We start from the raw sequence: 8,977 nt of genomic DNA on the forward strand, positions 1-8,977 counted from the left end.
AGGCAGTGGAACAACTTGCCTCTATAAGCATGGAAACTGATTCATTGACCCCAAAACCACCTCAAACTGATGAATCTACCCTCTAAGATCATTTCACAAAAATCAAAGCATGCCTGGTGTTTAAAGCAATAAATGGCAAGTGGACAAGCTAGTAACTCCGTCAAACTAGTAGGCTCTTCTCTGATAATTCTTCCTCCTTTATGAGGCTTCCTTTGTTGTATGTTTCTCTCCCTGGAGCTTTCACTGAATGTCTCTTGCTCAGATTCATAATCACTGTCTCTTTCCGTTTTTCTCCTTTGGTTTTGCAAAATGTGATTGTTTATGGTTGTTTTGTTGATAATAGTGTGGAAAGAGGATGGAGGAATGGAACGGGTAGAGTGTATGGAAGAGAGAGTGTAAAAATGTATGTGTGAACAGAGTTTAGGGATGGGAGTAAGGGTTTAGGGATATAAGTAGGGTTTAGGGATAGTGTAAGTGGGAATGGGGAAAATGTATGAGGGGAATGAGATTTAGGAAATATGTATATGGGAATGGGGTTTAGTTTAGGGAATAATGGCAAGTATATAGGGTTTGTATAATACTTGTGAAATGAGGAAAACTAGGGTTTCACCCTAGAAGCTAGTTGTTGATACTAAGAATGCACGACACCAAAATTTGGTAAACAAAACCTTCATTCACAAGATATGACAAGTATACTTACTTGAAAGAGAGAGCATTTGAAGATTTTGAGGTGAATTTGAGAGTTTGGGAAAGTTTTAGTCGATTTAGAATTTTGATGGGAAGATGTGCAATGCCTCACATAGGTGCACAACGCCTCTTTAAAAGCACAGTTCCTGTGCAAATTTACAAAGGAAAACACTGCCAGGTGCGCAGCACAAACTCAGAAATGCAACACCCTCCAAAAATGCAGCGACTTCACTCTTTTTCTCAATGACACTTAAAAACTGCTTCTTAGCTCTCCTTTCGGCACTTTGACTTCAAAACTAACACAATGAAATGAACAATAGAGATATGGCATTATATAGCTTTTCACTTTTGATTTTTGTTGTTGAAAACCCACTTTCATAATTTCTATTTGCTTTTTCTAGTACTTTGTTTTTTTATGCTTCGTCTTTTTGTTTTGATAGGTGGAATGATGCCCAAACTCTTTTGACTTTTTGTAGTGGTAGTACTTTGGAAACTTCGCCAGATATCCAGGAGTAGCATGAGACCATTATTACTTATGAGAACAATAAAATTACATGAAAATACAAATGCTCTGTTTTCAACTCAAAACTAGTTTTGAGGTGAGAACTTCATTGAGCTTACAGATTAACAAATTATGACTTTTTTGATCATTAGTTGACCTCCTCATGTCTTTGCTGACCATTATTAGAAATAATCACTGAATTTTGACCCTGGTGGAAACCCTAAGACCTAATGAGACTGAAACCTTATGTAATTGATGAAATGAACTAAAAATGAGCATGAATCATGACCATGAATCATGACTGAAAGGTATGAAATAAGGTCAGCAAGTACATATCATGAGGGAAAAAACTGAAATAAACCCTACCATCAGTAGATCCATGACCTAATGGAATGCAACCTCATCAAAATGGGACTTCTAGTATGAAATGCAAAAGAGTAATTTTGATCACTGATGGCAATGTGAAGACACTGACACTAACAGATCTGACCCTAGGTGCATCGTTGCCCAGTGAACCAATCTATCAGTGCTCTGCTCTGGAGAATGAGAAAATCAAGAGGCAGATTAAGGAGCTACTAAATAAAGGTCACATCCATCCGAGTTCGTGACCGTCTGGGATCCCAATCATGTTGGTACAGAAGAAGGATGGGACTTGGAGACTCTGTATTGACTATCGGGCGCTAAACAAGATCATTGTCTGTAATAAGTACCTGATCCCACAGATTGATGACCTTTTGGACCAACTCAAGGGGGGAAAATATTTCATCAATTTCGACTTGAAGTCCTGATATCACCAAGTACCAATTGAACCCTTCTATGTGCAGAAGATTGCCCTCAAAGCCAAGGAGGGCCTTTTCAAATGGATAGTTATGCTCTTTGGGTTGACGAATGCTCCTACAACCTTCATGAGGCTGATAGATGACAACTTGCAGCCATTCACCAACTCATTTTTAGTGGTATACTTGGATGACATCTCGATCGTCAGCTAGATTTGGGAAGAGCACCTCCACCACATCCGAAAATTTCTCCAAACATTGCAACAACACAAGTTGTGTTCCAACTTGGAAAAATGCACTTTGGGCATGATCCAGGTTCAGTATCTGGGATACATTATTGATGAATGGGGGGTGCATGAGGATCCAACCAAGATCCAAGTCATTCAAGATTGGCTAGCCCCAACCACTCTGACAAAGCTCCGCAACTTTCTGGGTCTTACCAATTTCTACTGCAGGTTCGTGTTGGGGTTCTCCAATATCACTTGGACCTTGAGTCAAGTCATCAAGGGAGGAGCGAAAGAAATATTATTTTGGTATGAATCTCAACAGAAGGAATTCACAGAGTTGAAACATCACCTCTGCTCTGCACCAGTGCTCACATTACCAAAATTGCAACAACCATTTGAGATAGAGACATATGCTTATGATTATGCTATTATGGCAGTCCTTACTCAACAGGGGCATCCATTGGAATATCACAATGAGACACTTTCAGAAACAGTCTAGAAATATCCCACTTATGACAAAGAGATGCATTCCATTGTGTAGGCTTGTTGACAATGGAAGCATTACATTTTGGGAAGGAAACGGTCATCCACACAAACCACTGACCCCTACACTTCATAGAGATGCAAGGGAAATTGCATAATGATCACCATTAGAAGTGGTCCACATACCTACAACAGTTTCATTTGAATATCAAGTACAAGAAGGGAAGTACCTATAATATTGTAGATTGCCTTAGCCAACCACCGATCATGGAATAACCACCGTTCTCAACTCTTGTGGGCATGAGACTTCGGATTGGCCACCTCTCTATAAAAGTGACCTAGAATTCGGCCACACATACCAGATGGTCAGTAAGTTCCATATTTTCACCTCCAGGATGCAGTGTTATGCCACCCAGGAGACATTTGTGTTCCTTCAAGCGAGAATGCCAATATGATTTGGGAAGCACACTACAATCGGGTCGCTGGGCATTTTGGGACAGTAGGTTCCTCAATTCATTTTGGTCCAGTCTCTGGTTGATGCTGGACACGAAGCTCACTAAGTCCACATCTTTCCATCCCCAAATGGATCGCCATATAAAGGGCATCAACAATATGATCATACACATTTTGCGCATGTACAACTCAAAGCATCCACGCACATGGGATGAGAGGCTCCCCTATGTCCAACATAGCTTATGGGCTCTCCATGATTCAACTGGTCAGAACCCTTTTCAGGTGGGCTTGGGATTCCAACCACTATGTCCCATTTATGTGGCCATACCATTTGCAGCTGCTCAGGAAGATTCGGTTCATATCCAGTCTGAAGTGGACAAGGAAAACAAATTCATTGATCACATTCAGCACATCTGCTAATAGGTCCATGACATATTGGACATAGCCAATGCTAATTACAAGCAGTGCCATGGTCAACATCGGGTGCCACACAAGTTTCAGGTGGGTGACAAAGTTTGGCTACATTTTCAGAAGGAGCACCTCACTAGGCCCCACCGCAAGCTTCGTCAGCTCTGATATGGGTCATACAACATCACCAAGGTATTAGGGGACACTGCCTTTGAGATCATTATTCCACCATTCCCTTGGCTACACCTAGTTTTCAATGTGGACACCCTTCGGCCCTCCTTTCCCCCATTGTTGGACACATCCGACATTGCATAAAAATTCACACCAACAGAGTTAAACCCAAACTGCATGGAACAAGGCACAATTGATCAGATCATGGACATATACATCAAGAACACTTGATAGCAAAGGATCCAACTATATTAGGTTGTAAAAGCAGACCAACTCCTTCACCAGGGAAGGTGGCTCACCAGGGACCAATTTTAATAGAACTTTCCTCATCTCACGGAGGAACTCAACGCAATGGGGACCATTTCTTCCTTAGGGGAGAGGAATGATCCAGGTGGATATTGGTGGCCACCTCCCTATTCCACTTGGACCCCCACCATTGTTTCTTTCAGTTTCGAGTTTCCTTAATTGTAACTTAGTTTATTATTTTGGGCACTTTTTTGGGTCCTGAACTTCCAGAGTCATTTTCAGGCCCTAAACGATGTTTTTTTGCAAAATCATGGCTGGCGAAGTCTAGATATTTGCTTGATTTTTGTTGTGAACAGTTTTATCCCTCGGATAGATCTTTCTAATGAGGTGTTGTGTGTGTCAAACGAATATTGTATGTCAAAGTTACAACCCCGGAAAATTGATGTACCAATTTACCCCAACGAGGCCCATAGTTTGGCGTTTCATCTCCTAGGGTTAGGTTTTTGGATTTTTGGGGTTTTCCATTATTTCTCAACAATAAATAGGCCTTCAAGCCTGATTGTAAGACATTTCAGAGGCTTGTAGCTGCCACATCTCTTCTCAAAGATAAGCTACCATTCCCTGAGTTAACCTTATTTCCATTATGTTTGTAAGCATATTTCAGTATATGATATTAATGAAATGAATTGTTATTTCTACTACATCTCTATGTTTATGGTTATATCTATAATTTGTTGCAGTCCTATTTAAATTTAGATCAATGGTATCAGAGCGGTCTACTCTTTCTCAATCCTTCTTTGCATGTCCCCAACGAGCTTGGGGTATAAGGAGTTAGGGTTCGATCTGGTTGAACCTTTGCAAGATCAGCCTCACAAACCCCGACAATCGCCCATGGGGGAAGAAATTAAAGATGAGGGAGCAAGATATCATATCAAAATATTGATCGAGGAGGCCCTCGAGAAACAAAGGAACACAATGATGGATAACTTTGCCAATTCCTTCAACATTTGCCCACCGGTGGTGTATCCACCTCCAGTAGCCACTCTAGAGGCGCCATTCCTTTTAAGGTACAAGTAAACTTTGAAATTCCCATATTTTAGGGCCAAATAGATGCAAACGTTGTAGATAAATGGTTAAATCTACTAGAAGAATATTTTTCTGTTCATGATTTTTCCAGCCTGTAAGGGATTACTTTTTCTCTTCTCAAAGCTACCCCCCAGATCAAGGACTGGTGGGAAACCTACCATGAGAAGAAGGATGAAAGTACACCCTCATTATTTTAATATGCACCCACTTGGAATTCATCATGGAATTCCATCAAGGAGTAGTACTACCCTATCGAGAGCTATGAGGATAAATACATAAAGTGGAGCACGCTGTAGCAGGGAAGGGATCAAGACGTGTCGGAGTTTACCAATGTTTTTCATACCCTTTGCACAAATTTGGGTATCAAGGATTCTAAGAAACATTTGGTACTCAAGTACCACGGCTACCAACACAAGTACATCCTAGATGAGATGGAGTTCCTGGACATCTCCTCGCTCGGCATGGCATACTGATATGTTGTCAAGATCGAGCAAAAGCTTAAACAGAAAAAGCGAGACTTTGGATTTGTGAATCTGAAGCAAGGTAAAGGCACCCCAAACTATAGAAAAAATGACCAAGCCAAGGCAAGATGGTCTAGGACAACTCGCCAAAGTTGCAAGTATCGAACAACACCACAAAGCCAAAGAAGGAAATGAGAAAGTGGTTTCAATTCCATAAGATCTCCACTCACCACACAAGTGAGTGTCAGGCTAAGAAGTGACTAGTGGCTGATATGAAGGCTTTTGAATCATATGCATGTTCATACTCTTAGTCAGAACCTAACAAGGGGAATGACAAAGGGAAGTAGATTATCGATGCGGATCCCAACACCATCTTTGCCACCACGAAGATCCAGAAGGAGGAACCTGAAGATCCAGAGGAGGAGGAGCACCTCTTCCACTCCCAGATACCTTGTTATAGTTCATTATCAACATCGGGAGCCAAAAGAACGTCATTTCAATAGAGGTCATGAAGCAGTTGGGCTTACCAACCACAGCACACCCACAACCGTACACCATCGGGTGGCTTCACCAAGGACGGGATCTTCGTGTCAGCCAGCAGTGCCGCCTCCCATACAACATCAAGCCCTTCACGGATGTGGCATTATGTGACGTTGATCCTCTTGATGTTTGTGAAGTATTATTAGGCCAACCATACTTGTAGAAGCGACATGCTGTGTATGAGTCAAGGCCTTGCATTGTCATTGTTACCTTCATAAATAAGTTGTACAAGATACTAGAAGAAGCACCGCGTATTGCCATCTCTTTGGTTATTGCAAAATAATGCAGTAAGATCATTTCCAAAATTGGGATATGTTTTTTCCTGCTGATACACCCTTAGGGAAAGAAGAAGATAGTGGCCACGACCTCCAAACAGGGCCCCTCCACACGACAACAAAAAATGGACAAGGTCATGGAGGAGTACGAGGACATATTCACCTCCCCTGCAGGGATGCCTCTGCATTGGCAAGTCAAACACTCCATCGATCTGACCCCCGGTGCGTCGTTACCCAATGGACTAATATATCAACGCTATGTTCTGGAGAACGACAAAATTAAGAGGTAGATTTAGAATTTGTTGTAGAAAGGTCACATCCGGCTGAGTTCATTTCCCCATGGGAGCCCAATCGTGTTGGTACAGAAGAAGGACGGGACTTGGAGACTCTGTATTGACTATCAAGAATTGAAAAACATCATTGTCCGGAATAGGTGCTCGATCCCATGGATTGATCACCTTCTGGAACATCTCAAGGGGGGGAATATTTTAGCAAGATCGACTTGAAGTCTGGATATCAATAGGTACCAATTAAACCCTTCGATGTGTGGAAGACTACCTTCAAAGCCAAGGAGGGCCTTTTCGAATGGCTGGTTATGCCCTTCGGGTTGATGAATGCTCCTAAAACATTCATGAGGCTAATGGATGGCATCTTGTGGCCAATCACCAACTTATTTGTAGTGGTATACTTGGATGACATGCTGATCTCCAACTAGAGTTAGGAAGAGCACCTTGGCCACATCTAACAAGTTCTCCAAACACTACGACAACACAAGTTGTGTGCCAATTTGGAGAAATGCACTTTTGGCATGACCCAGGTTCAATATCTAGGATACATTATTGATGAATGGGGGGTGCATGTGGATCTAGCCAAGATCCAAGTGATTCATGATTGGCCAACCCCAACCACTCTGACAGATCTCTGTGGCTTTCTGGGTCTTGCCAATTTCTACCACAAGTTCATGTTGGGGTTCTCTCATATCACTTGGCCCAGTTGAATCAATTCACCAATGGAGAAGTGAAAGAAATATTATTTTGGTTTGAATCTCAACAAAAGGCGATTTTAGAGTTGAAACATCACCTCTGCTTTACACTAGTTCTCACATTACTAGACTTTAGACAACCATTTGAGATCGAGACAGATACCTATGATTATGCTATTCGGGCAGTCCTTACTCAACAAGGGCATCCAATGGCATATCATAGAGGCACTTTCAGACACAGCCTAGAACTATCCCACTTATGATAAAGATATGTATTCCATTATGTAGGCCTATCGACAATGGAATCATTGCATTTTGGGGAAGGAAACAGTCATCCACATGAACCACCAACCCCTACAGTTCATACAAACGCAAGGGAAGTTACAGAACAATCAAAATCAGAAATGGTCCACATACCTGCAACAATTCCATTTGAATATAAAGAAAAAGAAGGATAGCATGAATAATGTTGTAGATTGCCTCAGTCGACCACCGATCATGGCATTAACCACCATTCTCAACTCTTATGGGCACGAGACTTCTGATTGGCCACTTCTCTACAAAAGCGACCTAGAATTCGGCCACACATACCAGACACTCTTAGAGGGTCAGCAAGTTCCATATTTCCACCTCCAGGATGCACTGTTATGCCACCTGGGACACCTTTGTGTTTTTTCAAGCAAGCGTGCCAAGATGATTTTGGAAGCGTACTACGGTCGGGTCGCTGGGTATTTTGGGGTCTAGAAAACAATGGAAGTATTGTAGAAATATTTCTATTGGCCGAATCTTTGACAGGATATAGGTAAGTACATCATATCCTACACTGTGTGTGCCATTTCCAAACTAACCATCAAGAAGCAAGGCCTCTATACTCTGTTGCCTACCCCTAGTCGACCTTGTGAATCCATCTCCATGGATTGCATGTTGGGCCTTCCTTCTACTAAGCATGGCAACAATTGTGTTTTTGTGGTCATTGACAGATTCTCAAAGATGGCCATTATGGCAGCCTGCAAGAAGAGTATCACATCAGAAGCCACTACTAAACTCTTCTTTGAATGAGTATGGGTATAATTTGGGATCCCACAGTCTATCATCTCAGACTAGGACAATAATTTACTTAGTACATTTTGGTCCAGTCTCTGGTCGATGCTGGATGCCAAGCTCACTAAGTCCACAACTTTCCATCCCCAAACTGATGGCCAGATAGAGGTCATCAACGGGATGATCATACACATTATGTGCATGTACAACTAAAACCATCCACACACATGGGATGAAAGCCTCCCCTATGTCAAGCACAACTATAACCGGGCTCTCCACAGGTCGATAGGCCACAAACCTTTTCAGGTGGGCTTGGGATTCCAGCCACTATGTCCCATTGATGTGGCCATACCATTTGCAACGATTCAAGTAGATTCAGCTCATGTCTAGTCCGAAGCTGACAAGGAAAAAAAATTCATTGATCACATTCATCACATCTGCCAATAGGTCCATGACTTATTAGACAAATCCAATGCTAAGTACAAGCACTGGCATGATCAGCATCGAGTGCCACACAAGTTCCAAGTGGGAAAAAAATTTTGGCTACACTTGCAAAAGGAGCACCTCGTTGGGCCCCACTGCAAGCTTCTACTGCTCCTATATGGGCCATACACCATCACCAAGGTAGAAGGGGACAAT

This window comes from Pinus tabuliformis, chromosome J (genome assembly GCF_031772625.1).
Source record: "Pinus tabuliformis cultivar Carrire ecotype Pingquan chromosome J, CPIR1, whole genome shotgun sequence".
NCBI classification, from domain to species: domain Eukaryota; kingdom Viridiplantae; phylum Streptophyta; class Pinopsida; order Pinales; family Pinaceae; genus Pinus; species Pinus tabuliformis.